Here is a 26,092-nt window from a genome sequence, read left to right as displayed (position 1 = left end):
GGCACTGAGCTATTTCTTTTTTTAAATTAGTGATATCAGTTTTAACGTCAATTTCATTATCTCTCATCTTGTACAGGGTCTGCAGACGGGTGCTGAGAATTTTAAAAAAAGCATGTTTTTCTCTGGCTTTCGCCACGCTCTTTTTAATAAAAAATTCCTTTATTCTTTTTTTCATTTTCTCCCACCATGCACTGATGGGAGTACGCATGTCTCTCCCCCGCCTGCATTTTTGGTAAAATTCAATAAAATCAGTAAAAACCTGTGGATCATCTAAAAGGGAAACATTTAACTTCCAGGACTTCTTACACACCGGTTTATTAAAATCACGCTTTACATAAAATGATAAAAGCTTGTGATCTGAGAAAACATTAGTTAAAACTTCACAATTAAAAGGCAGTACATTCTCATTACAAAAAATAAAATCTATCCTGGAGCTACAGGTGGCGTTGCTCCAGGTAACGCCGGCTTCCTCTGGGCTGCTCCTATTACATTCTTTGTACAAATCTGTTAATTTAAAATCATTTACAATATCTTTGAGCAGTCCAGAGGTCTTATCGTAATTCCTACTTGTAGTACTGGTAAGCCGGCGTTCCCCCCTCAGGATACAGTTAAAATCACCTGCGAGGATAAAAGGCTCAGTTGTATTAATAAAAAGAGGTAACATTTCTAGCATCTCTGCTCTCTCCTTTTTGTCAGGTGAGCCGTAAAAATTTAAAAACTGCCATTTTACGCCGTCAATAAAAGCTTTAACCAATAAAATACGTCCTGGAAGAATCTCTTGAATAAAATCAATAAAAACGTTTCCCTTAAAAAGAATGGCGACCCCTGCTGATCTGGACTCGTTAGATCCAGACCAGACTGATGGACCATACTTCCAATCCTCTTTGTATTTATGGTACTTCATTGCATGGGGAATGCCGCACTCCTGCAGGAAAAAAACAGAGGCTGCCAGGCCAGATAAAAAACTGAAGAGAGCAACCCTTCTGACTTTGGACTTGGCGCCCCTCACGTTGAGGGAGATCCCCTTTATTTCAGACATCGTGGAGTTTTAATTGTGTTAGTCTTGATTTTAAAAAATAAATAATCGTGTTACTTAAAATCAGACTTGGCCTCCACCAGCAATACCAGAAATCTCGCTTGAACTCATCTCCCCGCCCTCGTCTGACTCTAGCGAGAAAGGGGATGATTCAGGAGAGGAACTACCTTCCGTGAGCGTCGAGCCAACAGCCCTCATCTCGTATACAGGGAGTCCAGATTCACACAGCCTTACCTGGGTCTCTAACGGCTGACCATATAGGTCTGTATCGGGTGGGTCCCCCAAGGGCCCCGCCGCTCCCCCCTGAGGCCGTGCAGGCCGTGCAGGCCGTTCTAGAGGGGGAGGTTGCGCACATGGCGGGGTGTCGGTTGGCTCGGGGGGAACAGTGCCCACCCTCCTCACCAGTAACGACGAGGGGGCGGTCCTAGGAGGAGCCTCACTTTGCTTTACGGACGTATCCATTTGCTCCTCCCCTGTCACCCCCCTACCGGCACGCTCCTGTTTACCCTTTTTACGGGGACCCACTTTCAGCCAACCTTCCTCTTCAGACTCCGTATCTAGAGACCCAGGATTGGGAGCAGGCCCGGCATCCACTGAGCAACCAGCACTCTGGGATGCCTCAGTTATCTCACTGGCCTGCCCCTTCTCAGCCTTACGTTTGGCTTGGCGTTTTTCCTTCGCACTGGACTCCCTTCTCTCCTCTGAGGCTGTTGGCTGTGAGGTACCTGCTTTGGCTCCAACAGACCGTACCCTTGAAGCCCAGGTACCCCGCTGCTCCTTTGCAGCATTGGCTTGTTCCTCTCCCTGAGGGCGGGGCTGGTCCGCTGGTGGAGCACGTGGGGGCGCCCCGGGTTGCTCTTCTTCTCCGCTTCGGTACCTATGAGGACAAGAAAAATACAAGTGACCAGTTTTTTGACAAAAGTTGCATTTTTTTTCTTCTGTGCACTCCCTTATATTGTGCTCTTTGCTTCCACAGTTTCTGCAGGTGACATCGCAGTTAAAACTGGTATGTCCATAGGTACCACAAGCCCTGCAGAAGTTTGGCATCCCTGAGAAGTAGAGGTCGCCATTCACATTTCCAATTTTAAAACGAGCCGGTGGTAATCTCGTTTCTTGGGTGGAGGGGTCCTTAATCAGCGTAACTAAAAACTTCCATTTGGCGGTCCACACTCCACACTCGTTCATCACTTTCCCCAGGAGTTTGACATTTTTGAAGTAGGCAGCTAGAAATGCTGCCACTTCCATATCTCTCACATATGGGGAATACATTTTAATCACCACGAGTTTGGTTATTTCAAATTCATGCTCTACTACCTTGACTCCCGCTGCTACGAGTTCACCTTGTTTCCTCTCAGCTCGGTCCATAGCATCACGGAGTATTCCTTCTCCCATGAAGGTGACATCGTAGATTCCTCGCTTCGGGTAGTCCTGGATAGCCAAGAGCTCGTTCTTGTGGACCGCCAGCAGATCTTCCAAAATGGCGTGGACTAAAAATTTAATACCACGGGGACCGCCTCCACCCTCTGCCACGATAAATCGTGCAGAATTCTTAAGCCGGGCGTACACCGGCACCGCATCGGGTTCGCCTGCCATTTGCGTGGCCAGGTCGAACCGCACAGCTTTCGCTGCGCCCCTTGTCTTACGGAGACCAAGGGGCTGGGGGGGATCGCAACTCGTTGCTCAGGACTAAGCCTCTCTCCCAAATAGCAGCACGGGGGTGAAGTCCAGGCGAACCTGGACGATCCCCCGAGGCCGAGAGAGAGGGTACCTGAGCACCTTCTGACCAAAAACCTCCTGTATAAATACACTTGGTCTTAGCCAAAAGGCCGAGAAGCGATAACCCGAGCGGCCCTTGCCTTGCCCGAGCCTGTCCCATACTGCTGTTCACCCCTTGCAGCGATTGATTCAGCCTACTCCTAGGCAATTCCATGGGGCCCTGCAGGCTCACACACATTTACAGCTACTAAGCGGGAGGTGAATAAAGGCCGGAGAGGAAGCTACACAGGATTTGCTTCTTTTGCTTGCACCACAATGCAGTGCTGAAAGAGGAGGAATCTACATAAAAACGCCTTCCTGGCAACGCCCAAATGCCCTCCTGCCATGCAGATAAACACTGGCAGCGGCAGCAAGTGCATGCCCACAGCCACCCCTTGTTCCTTCACACCTTGTATCAGCTTTAATCCAGTCCAGTCCGGTGCTGCCTGCTGAGCAGCACTGACCAACACTGCCTGGGCCCAGGCTTTTATCTCTGAGGCAGGCCCCATTATGATGTCAGAAAGCTGGCTCTGGAATCCTGAGGGCTCCACTATGACACGTGCAAAGTTCCGTCTGAACTTTATATAAGACGGTGCGGCTCAGTCAGTCACTCAGTGTTGCCTGAGAGGGCAACACTGCAACAGCCGGCCGCCAGGCTGTCTTTTTTTTGCACATTTATTTGCCTCCAGGAGGCCACAAGAGGGAGACAAGGGACTGCAAAATGGAAAATAAGCATCCACCAACTTTACAGACAACTTCTCTTTGCTCCTACAACCTCCATCCTTGCACAGTTTGTTATTCTTCTAGGTAACATAGTAACAAATCCAAATTGCTGCTCTCTTTGTAGGCAAGCAAGGCTTTGTTGCAACTGCAATTCTTACTTCTTCTTGAAATGTAGGGACGACAGTACATTCCATCACATCCATGTAGTGTACACAGGTAGGTCCATTGTGGCGGGCAGGCAGGCAGGCAGGCAGGCGGGCGGGCGGGCGGGCGGGCGGCTTTAATGGCTGTTTGCTGTTCCCCTACTCCACTCCGCTATTTGACTGTGGTGCTGCATCAATCAGTGGCTGGCTCAGGTGCAGCTCTTTAACCTACCTAGGAGGGAGGGCGGAGAGAAGACAAGGAAGGTGAATGAGCTGTTCCAATGTGAAATGCCGGAAACACAGAAACACAGAAGACACACACACAACAAGAGGTGGCAATGTATTAATTAATTGCATTTAATAAATGAGCTCATTATCACACATGACTGTACAAATGCATTGTCCAACAGGTGTTGAAATAATGGGATTAAAAGGGGAGATCCCATCAGAAAGACAAAAACAATAGCAAACACAAATAGCACTTTTGGAATCTGATTTTAGTCAACACATAAGGGAAGGGTGCACCGGTCCTGGAAATACTGCAATACCAGGTCAATGCGTGGAGTGGACAGAGCAAGCTCTATTTCCATCTCCCTGTTCTAAAAATCCATTTAATATATGGTCCCCAGATAGGGGACGTATCAGATATTAAACTGATAAGAACAGATTACTACACTTGATCTTAGCCAAAAGGCCGAGAAGCGATAACCCGAGCGGCCCTTGCCTTGCCCGAGCCTGTCCCATACTGCTGTTCACCCCTTGCAGCGATTGATTCAGCCTACTCCTAGGCAATTCCATGGGGCCCTGCAGGCTCACACACATTTACAGCTACTAAGCGGGAGGTGAATAAAGGCCGGAGAGGAAGCTACACAGGATTTGCTTCTTTTGCTTGCACCACAATGCAGTGCTGAAAGAGGAGGAATCTACATAAAAACGCCTTCCTGGCAACGCCCAAATGCCCTCCTGCCATGCAGATAAACACTGGCAGCGGCAGCAAGTGCATGCCCACAGCCACCCCTTGTTCCTTCACACCTTGTATCAGCTTTAATCCAGTCCAGTCCGGTGCTGCCTGCTGAGCAGCACTGACCAACACTGCCTGGGCCCAGGCTTTTATCTCTGAGGCAGGCCCCATTATGATGTCAGAAAGCTGGCTCTGGAATCCTGAGGGCTCCACTATGACACGTGCAAAGTTCCGTCTGAACTTTATATAAGACGGTGCGGCTCAGTCAGTCACTCAGTGTTGCCTGAGAGGGCAACACTGCAACAGCCGGCCGCCAGGCTGTCTTTTTTTTGCACATTTATTTGCCTCCAGGAGGCCACAAGAGGGAGACAAGGGACTGCAAAATGGAAAATAAGCATCCACCAACTTTACAGACAACTTCTCTTTGCTCCTACAACCTCCATCCTTGCACAGTTTGTTATTCTTCTAGGTAACATAGTAACAAATCCAAATTGCTGCTCTCTTTGTAGGCAAGCAAGGCTTTGTTGCAACTGCAATTCTTACTTCTTCTTGAAATGTAGGGACGACAGTACATTCCATCACATCCATGTAGTGTACACAGGTAGGTCCATTGTGGCGGGCAGGCAGGCAGGCAGGCAGGCAGGCGGGCGGGCGGGCGGGCGGGCGGCTTTAATGGCTGTTTGCTGTTCCCCTACTCCACTCCGCTATTTGACTGTGGTGCTGCATCAATCAGTGGCTGGCTCAGGTGCAGCTCTTTAACCTACCTAGGAGGGAGGGCGGAGAGAAGACAAGGAAGGTGAATGAGCTGTTCCAATGTGAAATGCCGGAAACACAGAAACACAGAAGACACACACACAACAAGAGGTGGCAATGTATTAATTAATTGCATTTAATAAATGAGCTCATTATCACACATGACTGTACAAATGCATTGTCCAACAGGTGTTGAAATAATGGGATTAAAAGGGGAGATCCCATCAGAAAGACAAAAACAATAGCAAACACAAATAGCACTTTTGGAATCTGATTTTAGTCAACACATAAGGGAAGGGTGCACCGGTCCTGGAAATACTGCAATACCAGGTCAATGCGTGGAGTGGGACAGAGCAAGCTCTATTTCCATCTCCCTGTTCTAAAAATCCATTTAATATATGGTCCCCAGATAGGGACGTATCAGATATTAAACTGATAAGAACAGATACTACACTTGATCTTAGCCAAAAGGCCGAGAAGCGATAACCCGAGCGGCCCTTGCCTTGCCCGAGCCTGTCCCATACTGCTGTTCACCCCTTGCAGCGATTGATTCAGCCTACTCCTAGGCAATTCCATGGGGCCCTGCAGGCTCACACACATTTACAGCTACTAAGCGGGAGGTGAATAAAGGCCGGAGAGGAAGCTACACAGGATTTGCTTCTTTTGCTTGCACCACAATGCAGTGCTGAAAGAGGAGGAATCTACATAAAAACGCCTTCCTGGCAACGCCCAAATGCCCTCCTGCCATGCAGATAAACACTGGCAGCGGCAGCAAGTGCATGCCCACAGCCACCCCTTGTTCCTTCACACCTTGTATCAGCTTTAATCCAGTCCAGTCCGGTGCTGCCTGCTGAGCAGCACTGACCAACACTGCCTGGGCCCAGGCTTTTATCTCTGAGGCAGGCCCCATTATGATGTCAGAAAGCTGGCTCTGGAATCCTGAGGGCTCCACTATGACACGTGCAAAGTTCCGTCTGAACTTTATATAAGACGGTGCGGCTCAGTCAGTCACTCAGTGTTGCCTGAGAGGGCAACACTGCAACAGCCGGCCGCCAGGCTGTCTTTTTTTTGCACATTTATTTGCCTCCAGGAGGCCACAAGAGGGAGACAAGGGACTGCAAAATGGAAAATAAGCATCCACCAACTTTACAGACAACTTCTCTTTGCTCCTACAACCTCCATCCTTGCACAGTTTGTTATTCTTCTAGGTAACATAGTAACAAATCCAAATTGCTGCTCTCTTTGTAGGCAAGCAAGGCTTTGTTGCAACTGCAATTCTTACTTCTTCTTGAAATGTAGGGACGACAGTACATTCCATCACATCCATGTAGTGTACACAGGTAGGTCCATTGTGGCGGGCAGGCAGGCAGGCAGGCAGGCAGGCGGGCGGGCGGGCGGGCGGGCGGCTTTAATGGCTGTTTGCTGTTCCCCTACTCCACTCCGCTATTTGACTGTGGTGCTGCATCAATCAGTGGCTGGCTCAGGTGCAGCTCTTTAACCTACCTAGGAGGGAGGGCGGAGAGAAGACAAGGAAGGTGAATGAGCTGTTCCAATGTGAAATGCCGGAAACACAGAAACACAGAAGACACACACACAACAAGAGGTGGCAATGTATTAATTAATTGCATTTAATAAATGAGCTCATTATCACACATGACTGTACAAATGCATTGTCCAACAGGTGTTGAAATAATGGGATTAAAAGGGGAGATCCCATCAGAAAGACAAAAACAATAGCAAACACAAATAGCACTTTTGGAATCTGATTTTAGTCAACACATAAGGGAAGGGTGCACCGGTCCTGGAAATACTGCAATACCAGGTCAATGCGTGGAGTGGACAGAGCAAGCTCTATTTCCATCTCCCTGTTCTAAAAATCCATTTAATATATGGTCCCCAGATAGGGGACGTATCAGATATTAAACTGATAAGAACAGATTTTTTGATTGAAAAATGCTTTATTGACAATCAATCGTCATCATACAAACATTACTGCGACGCAGCGCAAGCCATGAAGCAGCAAATAATAAATAATAACAGTCGTCAAACATAACATGACAGTATAATACACAGTACAGGCTAGCCTATGCTATACATTACACCACATGCTACACTAACATTCTTGCATTCACTAAAGCCAAACAACAAAGCATTACAGACAAGCGATGGGATACGGGAGTGGGTAGGAGGGGATAGGGAAGGGGGAAATCACAGGCCCGAAGCTTTATTGAAAGACAACACACAAGAAGGGAGAGTGGGGGGAAGGGGAGTATCAGTCCTCTTCCTCATCGACGTCCGGGCTGTCCCAGGTGGAATAGTCTCTGAGCAGGCTGTGGATCAGCCTGCGGCAGTCCTGGACGGACACACTCTCTCTCCGCAAAATCAGACGGTTCCTGGCAAACCATATAGCGTCCTTAAAGCAGTTCATAAGGCGCCAGGCTTCCTGGATTGCTCCATCCGTGGTATTCCCAGGAAATAGTCCATAAAGTACCGAGCGGTACGACAGTCTGTTCCTGGGTACTGAGTCCTTGAGTTCATGTTCCAAGGCTTTCAACAGACCCTGTGCAAAGGGGCACTGCCAGAAAATGTGCAAAGATGTTTCCTCCGTGAAGGGGCACCTGGGGCAGTACCGGGTCTTGCACAGGTTGCGGGCATGCATGAATGACCTAAGAGGCAGTCCTCCCTGGATGGCCATCCATGAAATGTCCTTGTGCCCGTTGGTCAACCTGCCAGATGACACGTTAGTCCAAACAGTCTCCAACGTGTCGGCATGAAGCCCTGGAACAGACTCTAGTGGGTCCTTTGCTCTGATGTGCTTGTGGATCGTCTTAGGTTTCCACAAGTCGGGCTTAAGACCCTCCAGTTGATGCTCCCTCACAAACCGGACGACATCTCCGTAGAACCAGGGAGCGTGCCAGTTGTAAGGGAAGGAGCTGTCCCACTTGTCCCAGCCAAAACCTCGCCAGAGGGGAAGGAGGAAGTAGCGGGACATGGCCTTGCCCGCAGAGCCGTTTGCTGTCCTCAGAGTCCTACGAACACAGTCACATACAAAAGCGATCCGCAGCAGAGTGGGAATGTCGGGTATACCCTTCCCACCTTTGCGGGGCTCCTTGTACATAACAGTCCGCTTTACTCTGTCCATTTTCGAGCCCCAGATGAAGCGAAACACAGTCCTGGTAATGGCCCTCGAGACGGTGGCAAGAGGGGGCCATGCCTGTGCAGTGTATTGTAGCACAGGCAAGACTTCGTTACGCAGGACCATTGCTTTGCCCTCAATAGTGAGTTGTCTGAGGCTCCACAGTCCGATCCTTTGGTTGACTTTGGCCAAGCGTTCTTCCCACGACTTTAGGGCTGCACCTTCCTTACCGAACCAGACTCCCAGAATTTTGATGAAGTCCGGCTTGATAGTAAACGGGAAGGAGGCAGGAGAAGGCAGGTACCACTTTCCGAAGAGCATGGCTTCCGACTTCCCGCAGTTGACTTTTGCCCCTGAAGCGCGTCCGAACTCCTCGCAGGTCTGGACGAGTGCAGTCACCGAACTCTGGTCAGCGCAGAAGACGGTCACGTCGTCCATGTACAGCGAGCATTTGACCTCGAAGTGTCCTGGACCTGGTGCGGTGATCCCTCTGATCTCTCCATTCTGCCGGATAGCCTCTGCGAAGAGCTCTATAACACAAACAAAAAGGAGAGGTGAAAGAGGACAGCCTTGTCTAACCCCCGACGATACAGGAAAGGGGTCAGTCTTCCAGCCGTTCACCAGCACCGAGCTGTAAATGTCGCAATACATCAGGTTAACATACAAACAGAACAACCTGCCAAGCCGCAGCCTACGCAGAGCCTTACCCATGAATTCGTGAGAGACCCGGTCAAAAGCCTTCTCCTGATCCAGACTGACCAGGGCCGCGTGTGTACGGCGGCTTTGCATGTAATGCACCGTGTCCCTCACCAGGGCAAGACTGTCGGCCACCCTACGGCCAGGAATGCCGCAGGTTTGGTCCGATCCGATGATCTGTCCGATGACAACCTTCAGTCTGTTGGCCAATACTTTGGCGAGGATCTTGTAGTCCACGTTCAGGAGAGAGATGGGACGCCAGTTTTTCAGGTCACATCTCTCCCCCTTCCGCTTATACAAGATCGTGATCATGCCTTCTCTCAAGGACGGTGGCATTCTACCCTCCACCACCATCTCCTCATAGAGCTCCAGCAGGTCCGGACAGATCAAGTCCCCCAGCGCTACATAGAGCTCTGCTGGGAGACCATCACTGCCCGGGGTCCTGCCGGGTCTGAAGGATTTAGCGGCAGAGAGCAGTTCCTCCACCGTCAGGGGTACATCCATAGCCTCCGTACCTGCAGGATCAAGATGATTAGTGATACCTGACAGGAATTTATCGGCGGCTTCGGGGTCAGTGGTTTTCCGGGAGTAGAGGCTTCGGTAGTAGTCTGTGACGACTCCCATCACCTCCTTCTTCCCAGAATGCATGTTTCCGGTCTCATCTCGAAGTTCCTTCAGGGGCGTGTGGCCGGCATGGAGTTTCCTGAAAAAGAACGAGTTACATTTCTCACCCTTCTCCAGGTTCTCCACCTTGGAACGAAAGACAATTCGCTTGGATTCCTCCTCAAAGTGCCTTTTCAGGCCCTTTTTGGCTTCCTCCAGCTCCTTCCTGACGTCCCAGCCGCATTGAAGGAGGTCTTGCAGGGATCGCAGCTGACGCTGCATCTCTCTGAAGTCTCTCTTCCTCTCACACGCCTGTTGACGACTTTTTGCCTGAAAGAAACAACGAAATTCAACTTTAACATATTCCCACCAGTCACAGGTTTTGTCAAAGAAAACTTTATCATTCCTCCAAACAATATAGGCGTCTCTAAGTTCCGCCAGTACCTCCTCTCTTTCCAGCAGGGCACAATTCAGCTTCCAGGAGCCAGGGCCGGGAGGAAAACCGTGGCCGATGGCACCCTGGAAGAGAATGGCCCTGTGGTCGGAGAAGAAGCAGGGGACCATGGAGTGCCCATGCTGCTTGACTGCCCGGGAGGTGAACACAAAGTCAATCCGAGAACGAAGTGAGCCATCGGGTCGGCTCCATGAATAGTTCACAGAGCCGATCCCCATGGAGCCCACAACGTCCTGCAAGGATGCTTCGGTTACCATCTCGATAAGCAGTTTGGAACTGACATCCAGTTTGATTGAAGTGCCGGAACTTCGTCCATCCTCTTCGATGGGGCAGTTGAAGTCCCCGGCCATCACCACTGCCCTAGTGGTGGCGAGCTGGGTCCGCAGGGTCTGGAATAGTTCCAGGCGCTCAGCCTTCATAGGGGGAGCGTACACGTTGATGAGCCTAATCGGCTCTCCTGCCCAGGAACCGTCTACGACCAACAAGCGGCCGCAGGCGAGCTCCTGGACAGAGTCAACAGTAAATACGCCTCCCCTAATCAGGATGGCGACCCCTGCAGACTTACAGTCGCCCCCACCAGACCAGTAGGACGGGCCATGGGTCCACTGCCTGGCCAGATGATGGTATGACCTGGAAGAGGGGAGAGTACATTCCTGCAGCATAAATACATCACTCGACTGCTTGGAAAGAAACGTTAGCACCATCTGACATCTAGTCCTATCTCTAACACTCCTCACATTGAGGCTAAAGATGTTAAGTTTAGCAGCCATGGGGGAGAATAAAGAAGGTCAGTGCAAACGATACACCTTAGTTACCAGTCCGGTCGGGCGGATCCTCCTCTCCTGGCGGGTCCGAAAGATCCAGCAGGCCCTCTGACAAAAATTGTTCCAGGATTGTAGCCACCTGGATGTCTGTTGTGAAGTCGATGACCTCAGGTTCAGACACGAGTTCCTCCACCATCTGCTCCATTTCCTCCTGCTGCGCAAGGGAATCTTCGCAGATTTCTACGACTTGTCGCTTTGAGGACTCAGCAGCTGGGCTGTCCCTCACCTTTCTCTTCCTCTGGATGGCACCTGAGGAGACAAGAGGGGGAAAATCCTCCAGGGAGAGGACTCCAGCAGCTGGAGGGGAAGATGTTAGTGCTGCTGGAGCTGGGGAGAAGGGAGGCTGGGTTGGGAGAGGTGCAGGTGACAGGACCACTGAGATGGGTGGGTAGGAGAAGGTGAGAGCCTCAGTGGGGGTGACAGGGGTTGGGGACGGGGGGGTGGGGAGGGCCGGGCGAGGGAGGGTGGGAAGGGTAGGGCGAGGGAGGGCCGGGAGACGGGGGGGAGGGACTGTCGTCTTCTTACCATCCTTCTTATTCCCGGTCTTCTGCGCCGCTGGAGCTCTGGCTGGGGCGGGGTTCCCTCTGGCCGGAGCTTTCGCCGCTACAGTTGCCCAGGATCGATCCCTCTTCGGGCAGTCCTTGTAGGAGTGGGCTGCTTGTCCGCAGAGGTTGCACATTGTCCGTTTCGGGCAGTCTTTGGTCTCGTGTCCTGTTACCCGGCAGTTCTTGCAGGCGTCCTCCTTGCAGTCCTTCACCGAATGACCCTTCTTGCTGCATCTCCTGCAGATCTGCGGCATGTCCGGGTAGTAGATGAGGCCGTAGGAGTTGCCCAGCGAGAATGACTGGGGCAGGTGCTGGAGGCCGTCTTCCGCGCTCGAATCCTTGTTCAGTCGGACGATTACCGACCACTTGCCAGTCCAGAAGCCGAGTCCGTTCAGGATGTGGGTGGGTTCCCTCACCACTGTGCAGAACCGCTTCAGGAGCGTGGTGATGTCTTTGCCGGGGGTGTGTGGGTTCCGCATTGAGACCGTCACCCGCCTTTCCTCTCTTTGGACAGGGCAGTTGCCCACAAAGCGAGAGAAAGGGGATTCAGGCCTCGCCGCTTTCACCATCTCCCAGTACCTTCTGCAGATGTTGATCGAAGCGAAGGTCACGAAGAACATCCCGGTCATGAAGGCCTGGATGCTGATGGTCTCCGGCTTAGCGAAGCCCTGGTCCAGGAGCATCTTCTGGCAGAACACTTCTTCCGTCATGTCCGGCACTCTCCCGTCCACCTCCTTCAGCTTCAGGGCCACAGTCTGCTTCATCCAGGGCTCCAGGGTTGGAGCAGCCTGGTTCGGCTTCCTGGTGGCCTGTTGGCTTGAGGAGGCTTCAGGAGGAGATGTCCTGGCCTGGGTCGGCTCACCTGGTCCATCAGCCTTCTTCTTCTGGGTGGCAGGGTTGCTGGTTGAGGCCATGGCTTCTTCCAGCTGTTCCTGTCGCTTGGGGAGGATCTTCGATAGCTCTTTCCCGAAGGGGGCGGAGCTATGCAAATCTTCTCCTTGCTGGCCGAGGTTCTTCCACGAAATTTCTTCCGCAGCGGTTCCTCGTCGAGCTTCTTCTGCGGCCGAGCTTCTTCAAAGATCCCCTTCAGCAGCGGCTCTTCTCCGAAGGTCTCTGTCGCAGTTCTCCTTCTTCCCGGCAGCGATCTCCCGGAGCTTCTTCCCCGATGGCGGCTTCTCCCTTCTGGATCTTCGTCTTCGGTGGTTCTTCTCCGCAGTTCGTCGCCGGCTTCGTCTGGAACGCTCTTGGATCGCTAAGCTAGTGTTTATAGCCCCCAGTGGTTCTCCGAGCTATCTATCCTTACAAGGACTGATAAGAACAGATACTACACTTGATCTTAGCCAAAAGGCCGAGAAGCGATAACCCGAGCGGCCCTTGCCTTGCCCGAGCCTGTCCCATACTGCTGTTCACCCCTTGCAGCGATTGATTCAGCCTACTCCTAGGCAATTCCATGGGGCCCTGCAGGCTCACACACATTTACAGCTACTAAGCGGGAGGTGAATAAAGGCCGGAGAGGAAGCTACACAGGATTTGCTTCTTTTGCTTGCACCACAATGCAGTGCTGAAAGAGGAGGAATCTACATAAAAACGCCTTCCTGGCAACGCCCAAATGCCCTCCTGCCATGCAGATAAACACTGGCAGCGGCAGCAAGTGCATGCCCACAGCCACCCCTTGTTCCTTCACACCTTGTATCAGCTTTAATCCAGTCCAGTCCGGTGCTGCCTGCTGAGCAGCACTGACCAACACTGCCTGGGCCCAGGCTTTTATCTCTGAGGCAGGCCCCATTATGATGTCAGAAAGCTGGCTCTGGAATCCTGAGGGCTCCACTATGACACGTGCAAAGTTCCGTCTGAACTTTATATAAGACGGTGCGGCTCAGTCAGTCACTCAGTGTTGCCTGAGAGGGCAACACTGCAACAGCCGGCCGCCAGGCTGTCTTTTTTTTGCACATTTATTTGCCTCCAGGAGGCCACAAGAGGGAGACAAGGGACTGCAAAATGGAAAATAAGCATCCACCAACTTTACAGACAACTTCTCTTTGCTCCTACAACCTCCATCCTTGCACAGTTTGTTATTCTTCTAGGTAACATAGTAACAAATCCAAATTGCTGCTCTCTTTGTAGGCAAGCAAGGCTTTGTTGCAACTGCAATTCTTACTTCTTCTTGAAATGTAGGGACGACAGTACATTCCATCACATCCATGTAGTGTACACAGGTAGGTCCATTGTGGCGGGCAGGCAGGCAGGCAGGCAGGCAGGCGGGCGGGCGGGCGGGCGGGCGGCTTTAATGGCTGTTTGCTGTTCCCCTACTCCACTCCGCTATTTGACTGTGGTGCTGCATCAATCAGTGGCTGGCTCAGGTGCAGCTCTTTAACCTACCTAGGAGGGAGGGCGGAGAGAAGACAAGGAAGGTGAATGAGCTGTTCCAATGTGAAATGCCGGAAACACAGAAACACAGAAGACACACACACAACAAGAGGTGGCAATGTATTAATTAATTGCATTTAATAAATGAGCTCATTATCACACATGACTGTACAAATGCATTGTCCAACAGGTGTTGAAATAATGGGATTAAAAGGGGAGATCCCATCAGAAAGACAAAAACAATAGCAAACACAAATAGCACTTTTGGAATCTGATTTTAGTCAACACATAAGGGAAGGGTGCACCGGTCCTGGAAATACTGCAATACCAGGTCAATGCGTGGAGTGGACAGAGCAAGCTCTATTTCCATCTCCCTGTTCTAAAAATCCATTTAATATATGGTCCCCAGATAGGGGACGTATCAGATATTAAACTGATAAGAACAGATACTACACTTGATCTTAGCCAAAAGGCCGAGAAGCGATAACCCGAGCGGCCCTTGCCTTGCCCGAGCCTGTCCCATACTGCTGTTCACCCCTTGCAGCGATTGATTCAGCCTACTCCTAGGCAATTCCATGGGGCCCTGCAGGCTCACACACATTTACAGCTACTAAGCGGGAGGTGAATAAAGGCCGGAGAGGAAGCTACACAGGATTTGCTTCTTTTGCTTGCACCACAATGCAGTGCTGAAAGAGGAGGAATCTACATAAAAACGCCTTCCTGGCAACGCCCAAATGCCCTCCTGCCATGCAGATAAACACTGGCAGCGGCAGCAAGTGCATGCCCACAGCCACCCCTTGTTCCTTCACACCTTGTATCAGCTTTAATCCAGTCCAGTCCGGTGCTGCCTGCTGAGCAGCACTGACCAACACTGCCTGGGCCCAGGCTTTTATCTCTGAGGCAGGCCCCATTATGATGTCAGAAAGCTGGCTCTGGAATCCTGAGGGCTCCACTATGACACGTGCAAAGTTCCGTCTGAACTTTATATAAGACGGTGCGGCTCAGTCAGTCACTCAGTGTTGCCTGAGAGGGCAACACTGCAACAGCCGGCCGCCAGGCTGTCTTTTTTTTGCACATTTATTTGCCTCCAGGAGGCCACAAGAGGGAGACAAGGGACTGCAAAATGGAAAATAAGCATCCACCAACTTTACAGACAACTTCTCTTTGCTCCTACAACCTCCATCCTTGCACAGTTTGTTATTCTTCTAGGTAACATAGTAACAAATCCAAATTGCTGCTCTCTTTGTAGGCAAGCAAGGCTTTGTTGCAACTGCAATTCTTACTTCTTCTTGAAATGTAGGGACGACAGTACATTCCATCACATCCATGTAGTGTACACAGGTAGGTCCATTGTGGCGGGCAGGCAGGCAGGCAGGCAGGCAGGCAGGCGGGCGGGCGGGCGGGCGGGCGGCTTTAATGGCTGTTTGCTGTTCCCCTACTCCACTCCGCTATTTGACTGTGGTGCTGCATCAATCAGTGGCTGGCTCAGGTGCAGCTCTTTAACCTACCTAGGAGGGAGGGCGGAGAGAAGACAAGGAAGGTGAATGAGCTGTTCCAATGTGAAATGCCGGAAACACAGAAACACAGAAGACACACACACAACAAGAGGTGGCAATGTATTAATTAATTGCATTTAATAAATGAGCTCATTATCACACATGACTGTACAAATGCATTGTCCAACAGGTGTTGAAATAATGGGATTAAAAGGGGAGATCCCATCAGAAAGACAAAAACAATAGCAAACACAAATAGCACTTTTGGAATCTGATTTTAGTCAACACATAAGGGAAGGGTGCACCGGTCCTGGAAATACTGCAATACCAGGTCAATGCGTGGAGTGGACAGAGCAAGCTCTATTTCCATCTCCCTGTTCTAAAAATCCATTTAATATATGGTCCCCAGATAGGGGACGTATCAGATATTAAACTGATAAGAACAGATACTACACTTGATCTTAGCCAAAAGGCCGAGAAGCGATAACCCGAGCGGCCCTTGCCTTGCCCGAGCCTGTCCCATACTGCTGTTCACCCCTTGCAGCGATTGATTCAGCCTACTCCTAGGCAATTCCATGGGGCCCTGCAGGCTCACACACATTTACAGCTACTAAGCGGGAGGTGAATAAAGGCCGGAGAGGAAGCTACACAGGATTTGCTTCTTTTGCTTGCACCACAATGCAGTGCTGAAAGAGGAGGAATCTACATAAAAACGCCTTCCTGGCAACGCCCAAATGCCCTCCTGCCATGCAGATAAACACTGGCAGCGGCAGCAAGTGCATGCCCACAGCCACCCCTTGTTCCTTCACACCTTGTATCAGCTTTAATCCAGTCCAGTCCGGTGCTGCCTGCTGAGCAGCACTGACCAACACTGCCTGGGCCCAGGCTTTTATCTCTGAGGCAGGCCCCATTATGATGTCAGAAAGCTGGCTCTGGAATCCTGAGGGCTCCACTATGACACGTGCAAAGTTCCGTCTGAACTTTATATAAGACGGTGCGGCTCAGTCAGTCACTCAGTGTTGCCTGAGAGGGCAACACTGCAACAGCCGGCCGCCAGGCTGTCTTTTTTTTGCACATTTATTTGCCTCCAGGAGGCCACAAGAGGGAGACAAGGGACTGCAAAATGGAAAATAAGCATCCACCAACTTTACAGACAACTTCTCTTTGCTCCTACAACCTCCATCCTTGCACAGTTTGTTATTCTTCTAGGTAACATAGTAACAAATCCAAATTGCTGCTCTCTTTGTAGGCAAGCAAGGCTTTGTTGCAACTGCAATTCTTACTTCTTCTTGAAATGTAGGGACGACAGTACATTCCATCACATCCATGTAGTGTACACAGGTAGGTCCATTGTGGCGGGCAGGCAGGCAGGCAGGCAGGCAGGCGGGCGGGCGGGCGGGCGGGCGGCTTTAATGGCTGTTTGCTGTTCCCCTACTCCACTCCGCTATTTGACTGTGGTGCTGCATCAATCAGTGGCTGGCTCAGGTGCAGCTCTTTAACCTACCTAGGAGGGAGGGCGGAGAGAAGACAAGGAAGGTGAATGAGCTGTTCCAATGTGAAATGCCGGAAACACAGAAACACAGAAGACACACACACAACAAGAGGTGGCAATGTATTAATTAATTGCATTTAATAAATGAGCTCATTATCACACATGACTGTACAAATGCATTGTCCAACAGGTGTTGAAATAATGGGATTAAAAGGGGAGATCCCATCAGAAAGACAAAAACAATAGCAAACACAAATAGCACTTTTGGAATCTGATTTTAGTCAACACATAAGGGAAGGGTGCACCGGTCCTGGAAATACTGCAATACCAGGTCAATGCGTGGAGTGGACAGAGCAAGCTCTATTTCCATCTCCCTGTTCTAAAAATCCATTTAATATATGGTCCCCAGATAGGGGACGTATCAGATATTAAACTGATAAGAACAGATACTACACTTGATCTTAGCCAAAAGGCCGAGAAGCGATAACCCGAGCGGCCCTTGCCTTGCCCGAGCCTGTCCCATACTGCTGTTCACCCCTTGCAGCGATTGATTCAGCCTACTCCTAGGCAATTCCATGGGGCCCTGCAGGCTCACACACATTTACAGCTACTAAGCGGGAGGTGAATAAAGGCCGGAGAGGAAGCTACACAGGATTTGCTTCTTTTGCTTGCACCACAATGCAGTGCTGAAAGAGGAGGAATCTACATAAAAACGCCTTCCTGGCAACGCCCAAATGCCCTCCTGCCATGCAGATAAACACTGGCAGCGGCAGCAAGTGCATGCCCACAGCCACCCCTTGTTCCTTCACACCTTGTATCAGCTTTAATCCAGTCCAGTCCGGTGCTGCCTGCTGAGCAGCACTGACCAACACTGCCTGGGCCCAGGCTTTTATCTCTGAGGCAGGCCCCATTATGATGTCAGAAAGCTGGCTCTGGAATCCTGAGGGCTCCACTATGACACGTGCAAAGTTCCGTCTGAACTTTATATAAGACGGTGCGGCTCAGTCAGTCACTCAGTGTTGCCTGAGAGGGCAACACTGCAACAGCCGGCCGCCAGGCTGTCTTTTTTTTGCACATTTATTTGCCTCCAGGAGGCCACAAGAGGGAGACAAGGGACTGCAAAATGGAAAATAAGCATCCACCAACTTTACAGACAACTTCTCTTTGCTCCTACAACCTCCATCCTTGCACAGTTTGTTATTCTTCTAGGTAACATAGTAACAAATCCAAATTGCTGCTCTCTTTGTAGGCAAGCAAGGCTTTGTTGCAACTGCAATTCTTACTTCTTCTTGAAATGTAGGGACGACAGTACATTCCATCACATCCATGTAGTGTACACAGGTAGGTCCATTGTGGCGGGCAGGCAGGCAGGCAGGCAGGCAGGCGGGCGGGCGGGCGGGCGGGCGGCTTTAATGGCTGTTTGCTGTTCCCCTACTCCACTCCGCTATTTGACTGTGGTGCTGCATCAATCAGTGGCTGGCTCAGGTGCAGCTCTTTAACCTACCTAGGAGGGAGGGCGGAGAGAAGACAAGGAAGGTGAATGAGCTGTTCCAATGTGAAATGCCGGAAACACAGAAACACAGAAGACACACACACAACAAGAGGTGGCAATGTATTAATTAATTGCATTTAATAAATGAGCTCATTATCACACATGACTGTACAAATGCATTGTCCAACAGGTGTTGAAATAATGGGATTAAAAGGGGAGATCCCATCAGAAAGACAAAAACAATAGCAAACACAAATAGCACTTTTGGAATCTGATTTTAGTCAACACATAAGGGAAGGGTGCACCGGTCCTGGAAATACTGCAATACCAGGTCAATGCGTGGAGTGGACAGAGCAAGCTCTATTTCCATCTCCCTGTTCTAAAAATCCATTTAATATATGGTCCCCAGATAGGGGACGTATCAGATATTAAACTGATAAGAACAGATACTACACTTGATCTTAGCCAAAAGGCCGAGAAGCGATAACCCGAGCGGCCCTTGCCTTGCCCGAGCCTGTCCCATACTGCTGTTCACCCCTTGCAGCGATTGATTCAGCCTACTCCTAGGCAATTCCATGGGGCCCTGCAGGCTCACACACATTTACAGCTACTAAGCGGGAGGTGAATAAAGGCCGGAGAGGAAGCTACACAGGATTTGCTTCTTTTGCTTGCACCACAATGCAGTGCTGAAAGAGGAGGAATCTACATAAAAACGCCTTCCTGGCAACGCCCAAATGCCCTCCTGCCATGCAGATAAACACTGGCAGCGGCAGCAAGTGCATGCCCACAGCCACCCCTTGTTCCTTCACACCTTGTATCAGCTTTAATCCAGTCCAGTCCGGTGCTGCCTGCTGAGCAGCACTGACCAACACTGCCTGGGCCCAGGCTTTTATCTCTGAGGCAGGCCCCATTATGATGTCAGAAAGCTGGCTCTGGAATCCTGAGGGCTCCACTATGACACGTGCAAAGTTCCGTCTGAACTTTATATAAGACGGTGCGGCTCAGTCAGTCACTCAGTGTTGCCTGAGAGGGCAACACTGCAACAGCCGGCCGCCAGGCTGTCTTTTTTTTGCACATTTATTTGCCTCCAGGAGGCCACAAGAGGGAGACAAGGGACTGCAAAATGGAAAATAAGCATCCACCAACTTTACAGACAACTTCTCTTTGCTCCTACAACCTCCATCCTTGCACAGTTTGTTATTCTTCTAGGTAACATAGTAACAAATCCAAATTGCTGCTCTCTTTGTAGGCAAGCAAGGCTTTGTTGCAACTGCAATTCTTACTTCTTCTTGAAATGTAGGGACGACAGTACATTCCATCACATCCATGTAGTGTACACAGGTAGGTCCATTGTGGCGGGCAGGCAGGCGGGCAGGCAGGCAGGCGGGCGGGCGGGCGGGCGGGCGGCTTTAATGGCTGTTTGCTGTTCCCCTACTCCACTCCGCTATTTGACTGTGGTGCTGCATCAATCAGTGGCTGGCTCAGGTGCAGCTCTTTAACCTACCTAGGAGGGAGGGCGGAGAGAAGACAAGGAAGGTGAATGAGCTGTTCCAATGTGAAATGCCGGAAACACAGAAACACAGAAGACACACACACAACAAGAGGTGGCAATGTATTAATTAATTGCATTTAATAAATGAGCTCATTATCACACATGACTGTACAAATGCATTGTCCAACAGGTGTTGAAATAATGGGATTAAAAGGGGAGATCCCATCAGAAAGACAAAAACAATAGCAAACACAAATAGCACTTTTGGAATCTGATTTTAGTCAACACATAAGGGAAGGGTGCACCGGTCCTGGAAATACTGCAATACCAGGTCAATGCGTGGAGTGGACAGAGCAAGCTCTATTTCCATCTCCCTGTTCTAAAAATCCATTTAATATATGGTCCCCAGATAGGGGACGTATCAGATATTAAACTGATAAGAACAGATTTTTTTTTTTTTTTTTTTTTTTAAGTTGGCTACCCCTTTTCAGGGGTGTCAATGATTTATTTCATGATAAAAAATACAGTTTACAATAAAACCAACTTTTGTACAAATGAATAACAATAAAATCAATATTTCATTGCATTACATTACATAAAAGGGACATGGTGGCAACTCTTTATATGTTGGAGTTCCATTCTTTCACAAACCATTTATTAAGAAGGGTGGCATTTCTTTTTTTGTCTAATAAATAATAAATGTACATTTCGCTAAAACAAAGACCTAAAACATCATCAGTAGATAAAACATCGTGCTTAAAAATCAGGATGTTCCTGGCCTTCCATAGAGCTTCTTTGGCGCAATTCATCGTCTTCCACGCTATTATCTTTTGGCTCGCGGTTGGGCATCCAAATAGTCCATATAAAATATCTTCATAATTCAAGTCTTTCAGGTCTGCCATCTTTACCAAAAGAGGGAATATTTTTTTCCAAAATTTCTTCGCAAAATCACACGTCCAAAAAATGTGTCGAATCGTTTCCTCGGCCTGGCAGCCTTCCCTCGGGCAGACGGCAGACCTCGCGAGCCTCCTTCTGTATTGGAATGCCCGGCATGGAAGACATTGATGAATGCAGCTCCAGGCCAGGTCCATCTGTGTATTAAAAAGATAAAACACATTAATAATTTTGAAGATAAAAGCACTTCGTTCCTCATTAAAATTCTCAATCCTGCTGACCGTCTCACTTTCTCTTAGGTCTTTAATTAATTTTTTACTATTTTTCAGCTCATTTACATTTTTTCCCTTCAGGTTGAATAAGGTCACTATCTTTTCTAAAATCACATAGTTTATTGAGAGTTTAAAAGCGTAAGGTGAGGATAAAACAATGTTGAACCACCCAAACCTTCGCATTAAAAACCCTGTATTAAAACGTAAAAAATAGGACCAATAATGTTCTTTAAAAAGGGAATTAAAACAGAAACTGAAGAACTTGATTAAAAGAAACCTGTTAAAATTCGGAAAATCTTTGCCACCCTTCGGTTTGGATTTCATCACAATCTCTCTTTTAAGTTTCTCCATTCTGGAACTCCAAAAGAAGGTAAAACATGCTTTAGTAATTTTTTGCAATAAAACCGTGGGGGGAGGGAAAACCATACTGAGATATAAAAGCAGGGGTAAAATGACCATTTTAATAATTAAAACTTTTCCCTCCATGGTAAGTTTTCTCATGTTCCACATACATATTTTTGATTTACCTTCTGCGCCACCATGTCCCAACTGATAAAACCATTATCGCACTCACTGAAGGAGACACCTAAAATCGTAATATTATCTGACACAGGGACGGGTATGTCTCTAAAAGCCATGCTTCCTATATTTAAAATATTACTTTTGTCGAAGTTCACCTTAAAACCGGAAGCACAGCAATAAAACTCAATTTGTCTGAGGGTTCTCTGAAGCGACAGGGTGTCCCTGCAAAAAACCGCTACATCGTCCATGTACCCCACTGCTTTAGCCTCTACGCCGCCACCCCCGGGCAGGGGGACTCCACGTATTAACTTATCGCGGCGAATTGTACACAGTAGAGGCTCTAATGCGCAAATAAAAAGCAGTGGGGACAAGGGACACCCCTGCTTCACCCCTGAGTCTAAAATCACGTCCTGTGTCTTAAAACCATTCACTAAAATTTTGCTTGTGCAATCTTTATAAAAGGCTTTAAGTGATAATAAAAATCCTTCAGGTATACCCATACGCTCTAAAACCTTAAAAAGATAAAAATGAGAGACACGGTCGAACGCCTTCTCGAAGTCTATAGATAAAATGGCTAATTTACCTCTTCTAGACCTCGTGTCCTCAATCACATCTTTTACCAGGTTAAGATTATCCCAGATGCTGCGGCCTGGCACCCCACACACCTGGTTAGAGTGTACAATGTGGGGTATTATGGCTTTTAATCTATTTGCGCACACTTTTGCCATTATTTTATAGTCGCTATTCAGAAGGGTTATTGGTCTCCAGTTCTTCAAAACTGCGATGTCACCTTTCTTATGTAGCAGGGAGACCTCACCCTTCCGCCAGGACTTAGGCAGCATCTTGGAATTAAAAACTTCATAAAAAAGGCTAAAAAGATCCTCTTTTAAAATGTCATAAAATTTGACATAAAACTCACTGGGTATACCGTCCGGTCCGGGAACTTTTCCGGCTTTAAAACTCTTTACCGTTTCTAAAACCTCCTGCTCCGTCAGCTCCTGTAATAAAAAATTCTGGGAGACAGGGTCTAAAACAGTAGTAATCTCCTTCAGTGAGTCACGCATAAAATTATGATCCACAGTTTTAACACTAAAAAGGTCAGCATAAAACTCATGAACTTTACTTAAAATACCCTGTACATCTGACACACCTTCAATATTTTTAATAATAGCCTTTTTATTGTTAATTTTTTTAAAAAAGTACCTGGAGCAGGTCTCATTCTCCTCCACATGCTGAATTTTGGAACGAAAAATGATTTCTTTGCCTTTCTGCTCCAGGCACTGAGCTATTTCTTTTTTTAAATTAGTGATGTCAGTTTTAACGTCAATTTCATTATCTCTCATCTTGTACAGGGTCTGCAGACGGGTGCTGAGAATTTTAAAAAAAGCATGTTTTTCTCTGGCTTTCGCCACGCTCTTTTTAATAAAAAATTCCTTTATTCTTTTTTTCATTTTCTCCCACCATGCACTGATGGGAGTACGCATGTCTCTCCCCCGCCTGCATTTTTGGTAAAATTCAATAAAATCAGTAAAAACCTGTGGATCATCTAAAAGGGAAACATTTAACTTCCAGGACTTCTTACACACCGGTTTATTAAAATCACGCTTTACATAAAATGATAAAAGCTTGTGATCTGAGAAAACATTAGTTAAAACTTCACAATTAAAAGGCAGTACATTCTCATTACAAAAAATAAAATCTATCCTGGAGCTACAGGTGGCGTTGCTCCAGGTAACGCCGGCTTCCTCTGGGCTGCTCCTATTACATTCTTTGTACAAATCTGTTAATTTAAAATCATTTACAATATCTTTGAGCAGTCCAGAGGTCTTATCGTAATTCCTACTTGTAGTACTGGTAAGCCGGCGTTCCCCCCTCAGGATACAGTTAAAATCACCTGCGAGGATAAAAGGCTCAGTTGTATTAATAAAAAGAGGTAACATTTCTAGCATCTCTGCTCTCTCATTTTTGTCAGGTGAGCCGTAAAAATTTAAAAACTGCCATTTTACGCCGTCAATAAAAGCTTTAACCAATAAAATACGTCCTGGAAGAATCTCTTGAATAAAATCAATAAAAACGTTTCCCTTAAAAAGAATGGCGACCCCTGCTGATCTGGACTCGTTAGATCCAGACCAGACTGATGGACCATACTTCCAATCCTCTTTGTATTTATGGTACTTCATTGCATGGGGAATGCCGCACTCCTGCAGGAAAAAAACAGAGGCTGCCAGGCCAGATAAAAAACTGAAGAGAGCAACCCTTCTGACTTTGGACTTGGCGCCCCTCACGTTGAGGGAGATCCCCTTTATTTCAGACATCGTGGAGTTTTAATTGTGTTAGTCTTGATTTTAAAAAATAAATAATCGTGTTACTTAAAATCAGACTTGGCCTCCACCAGCAATACCAGAAATCTCGCTTGAACTCATCTCCCCGCCCTCGTCTGACTCTAGCGAGAAAGGGGATGATTCAGGAGAGGAACTACCTTCCGTGAGCGTCGAGCCAACAGCCCTCATCTCGTATACAGGGAGTCCAGATTCACACAGCCTTACCTGGGTCTCTAACGGCTGACCATATAGGTCTGTATCGGGTGGGTCCCCCAAGGGCCCCGCCGCTCCCCCCTGAGGCCGTGCAGGCCGTGCAGGCCGTTCTAGAGGGGGAGGTTGCGCACATGGCGGGGTGTCGGTTGGCTCGGGGGGAACAGTGCCCACCCTCCTCACCAGTAACGACGAGGGGGCGGTCCTAGGAGGAGCCTCACTTTGCTTTACGGACGTATCCATTTGCTCCTCCCCTGTCACCCCCCTACCGGCACGCTCCTGTTTACCCTTTTTACGGGGACCCACTTTCAGCCAACCTTCCTCTTCAGACTCCGTATCTAGAGACCCAGGATTGGGAGCAGGCCCGGCATCCACTGAGCAACCAGCACTCTGGGATGCCTCAGTTATCTCACTGGCCTGCCCCTTCTCAGCCTTACGTTTGGCTTGGCGTTTTTCCTTCGCACTGGACTCCCTTCTCTCCTCTGAGGCTGTTGGCTGTGAGGTACCTGCTTTGGCTCCAACAGACCGTACCCTTGAAGCCCAGGTACCCCGCTGCTCCTTTGCAGCACTGGCTTGTTCCTCTCCCTGAGGGCGGGGCTGGTCCGCTGGTGGAGCACGTGGGGGCGCCCCGGGTTGCTCTTCTTCTCCGCTTCGGTACCTATGAGGACAAGAAAAATACAAGTGACCAGTTTTTTGACAAAAGTTGCATTTTTTTTCTTCTGTGCACTCCCTTATATTGTGCTCTTTGCTTCCACAGTTTCTGCAGGTGACATCGCAGTTAAAACTGGTATGTCCATAGGTACCACAAGCCCTGCAGAAGTTTGGCATCCCTGAGAAGTAGAGGTCGCCATTCACATTTCCAATTTTAAAACGAGCCGGTGGTAATCTCGTTTCTTGGGTGGAGGGGTCCTTAATCAGCGTAACTAAAAACTTCCATTTGGCGGTCCACACTCCACACTCGTTCATCACTTTCCCCAGGAGTTTGACATTTTTGAAGTAGGCAGCTAGAAATGCTGCCACTTCCAGATCTCTCACATATGGGGAATACATTTTAATCACCACGAGTTTGGTTATTTCAAATTCATGCTCTACTACCTTGACTCCCGCTGCTACGAGTTCACCTTGTTTCCTCTCAGCTCGGTCCATAGCATCACGGAGTATTCCTTCTCCCATGAAGGTGACATCGTAGATTCCTCGCTTCGGGTAGTCCTGGATAGCCAAGAGCTCGTTCTTGTGGACCGCCAGCAGATCTTCCAAAATGGCGTGGACTAAAAATTTAATACCACGGGGACCGCCTCCACCCTCTGCCACGATAAATCGTGCAGAATTCTTAAGCCGGGCGTACACCGGCACCGCATCGGGTTCGCCTGCCATTAGCGTGGCCAGGTCGAACCGCACAGCTTTCGCTGCGCCCCTTGTCTTACGGAGACCAAGGGGCTGGGGGGGATCGCAACTCGTTGCTCAGGACTAAGCCTCTCTCCCAAATAGCAGCACGGGGGTGAAGTCCAGGCGAACCTGGACGATCCCCCGAGGCCGAGAGAGAGGGTACCTGAGCACCTTCTGACCAAAAACCTCCTGTATAAATACACTTGGTCTTAGCCAAAAGGCCGAGAAGCGATAACCCGAGCGGCCCTTGCCTTGCCCGAGCCTGTCCCATACTGCTGTTCACCCCTTGCAGCGATTGATTCAGCCTACTCCTAGGCAATTCCATGGGGCCCTGCAGGCTCACACACATTTACAGCTACTAAGCGGGAGGTGAATAAAGGCCGGAGAGGAAGCTACACAGGATTTGCTTCTTTTGCTTGCACCACAATGCAGTGCTGAAAGAGGAGGAATCTACATAAAAACGCCTTCCTGGCAACGCCCAAATGCCCTCCTGCCATGCAGATAAACACTGGCAGCGGC

At 49.0% G+C, this 26,092-nt stretch overlaps 7 non-coding genes and 2 pseudogenes across 7 annotated transcripts; all 9 read right to left on the bottom strand.

Moving 5' to 3' along the window:
- Positions 1–4,171: 4,171 nt before the first annotated feature.
- On the bottom strand, positions 4,172–4,363 carry LOC142732836 (U2 spliceosomal RNA). Its single transcript, XR_012879695.1, has one exon. It is a non-coding gene; the product is annotated as a U2 spliceosomal RNA (small nuclear RNA).
- Positions 4,364–5,664: 1,301 nt separating this feature from the next.
- On the bottom strand, positions 5,665–5,855 carry LOC142732834 (U2 spliceosomal RNA). The gene has a single exon (XR_012879693.1). It is a non-coding gene; the product is annotated as a U2 spliceosomal RNA (small nuclear RNA).
- A 1,301-nt stretch (positions 5,856–7,156) lies between these two features.
- On the bottom strand, positions 7,157–7,331 carry LOC142732839 (U2 spliceosomal RNA; annotated as a pseudogene).
- Positions 7,332–12,887: 5,556 nt separating this feature from the next.
- On the bottom strand, positions 12,888–12,989 carry LOC142732851 (U2 spliceosomal RNA; annotated as a pseudogene).
- A 1,301-nt stretch (positions 12,990–14,290) lies between these two features.
- On the bottom strand, positions 14,291–14,481 carry LOC142732827 (U2 spliceosomal RNA). Its single transcript, XR_012879687.1, has one exon. It is a non-coding gene; the product is annotated as a U2 spliceosomal RNA (small nuclear RNA).
- A 1,305-nt stretch (positions 14,482–15,786) lies between these two features.
- LOC142732826 (U2 spliceosomal RNA) lies at positions 15,787–15,977 on the bottom strand. The gene has a single exon (XR_012879686.1). It is a non-coding gene; the product is annotated as a U2 spliceosomal RNA (small nuclear RNA).
- A 1,301-nt stretch (positions 15,978–17,278) lies between these two features.
- LOC142732825 (U2 spliceosomal RNA) lies at positions 17,279–17,469 on the bottom strand. Its single transcript, XR_012879685.1, has one exon. It is a non-coding gene; the product is annotated as a U2 spliceosomal RNA (small nuclear RNA).
- A 1,301-nt stretch (positions 17,470–18,770) lies between these two features.
- Positions 18,771–18,961, bottom strand: LOC142732824 (U2 spliceosomal RNA). The gene has a single exon (XR_012879684.1). It is a non-coding gene; the product is annotated as a U2 spliceosomal RNA (small nuclear RNA).
- Positions 18,962–20,262: 1,301 nt separating this feature from the next.
- Positions 20,263–20,445, bottom strand: LOC142732844 (U2 spliceosomal RNA). Its single transcript, XR_012879698.1, has one exon. It is a non-coding gene; the product is annotated as a U2 spliceosomal RNA (small nuclear RNA).
- Between the last annotated feature and the right edge of the window lie 5,647 nt (positions 20,446–26,092).

The sequence above is a fragment of the Rhinoderma darwinii genome, unplaced genomic scaffold, assembly GCF_050947455.1.
Source record: "Rhinoderma darwinii isolate aRhiDar2 unplaced genomic scaffold, aRhiDar2.hap1 Scaffold_913, whole genome shotgun sequence".
Classification (NCBI taxonomy): Eukaryota; Metazoa; Chordata; class Amphibia; order Anura; family Rhinodermatidae; genus Rhinoderma; species Rhinoderma darwinii.
Note: the sequence above shows the minus strand (reverse complement) of the source record. Positions and strands in the feature narration are given on the sequence as shown.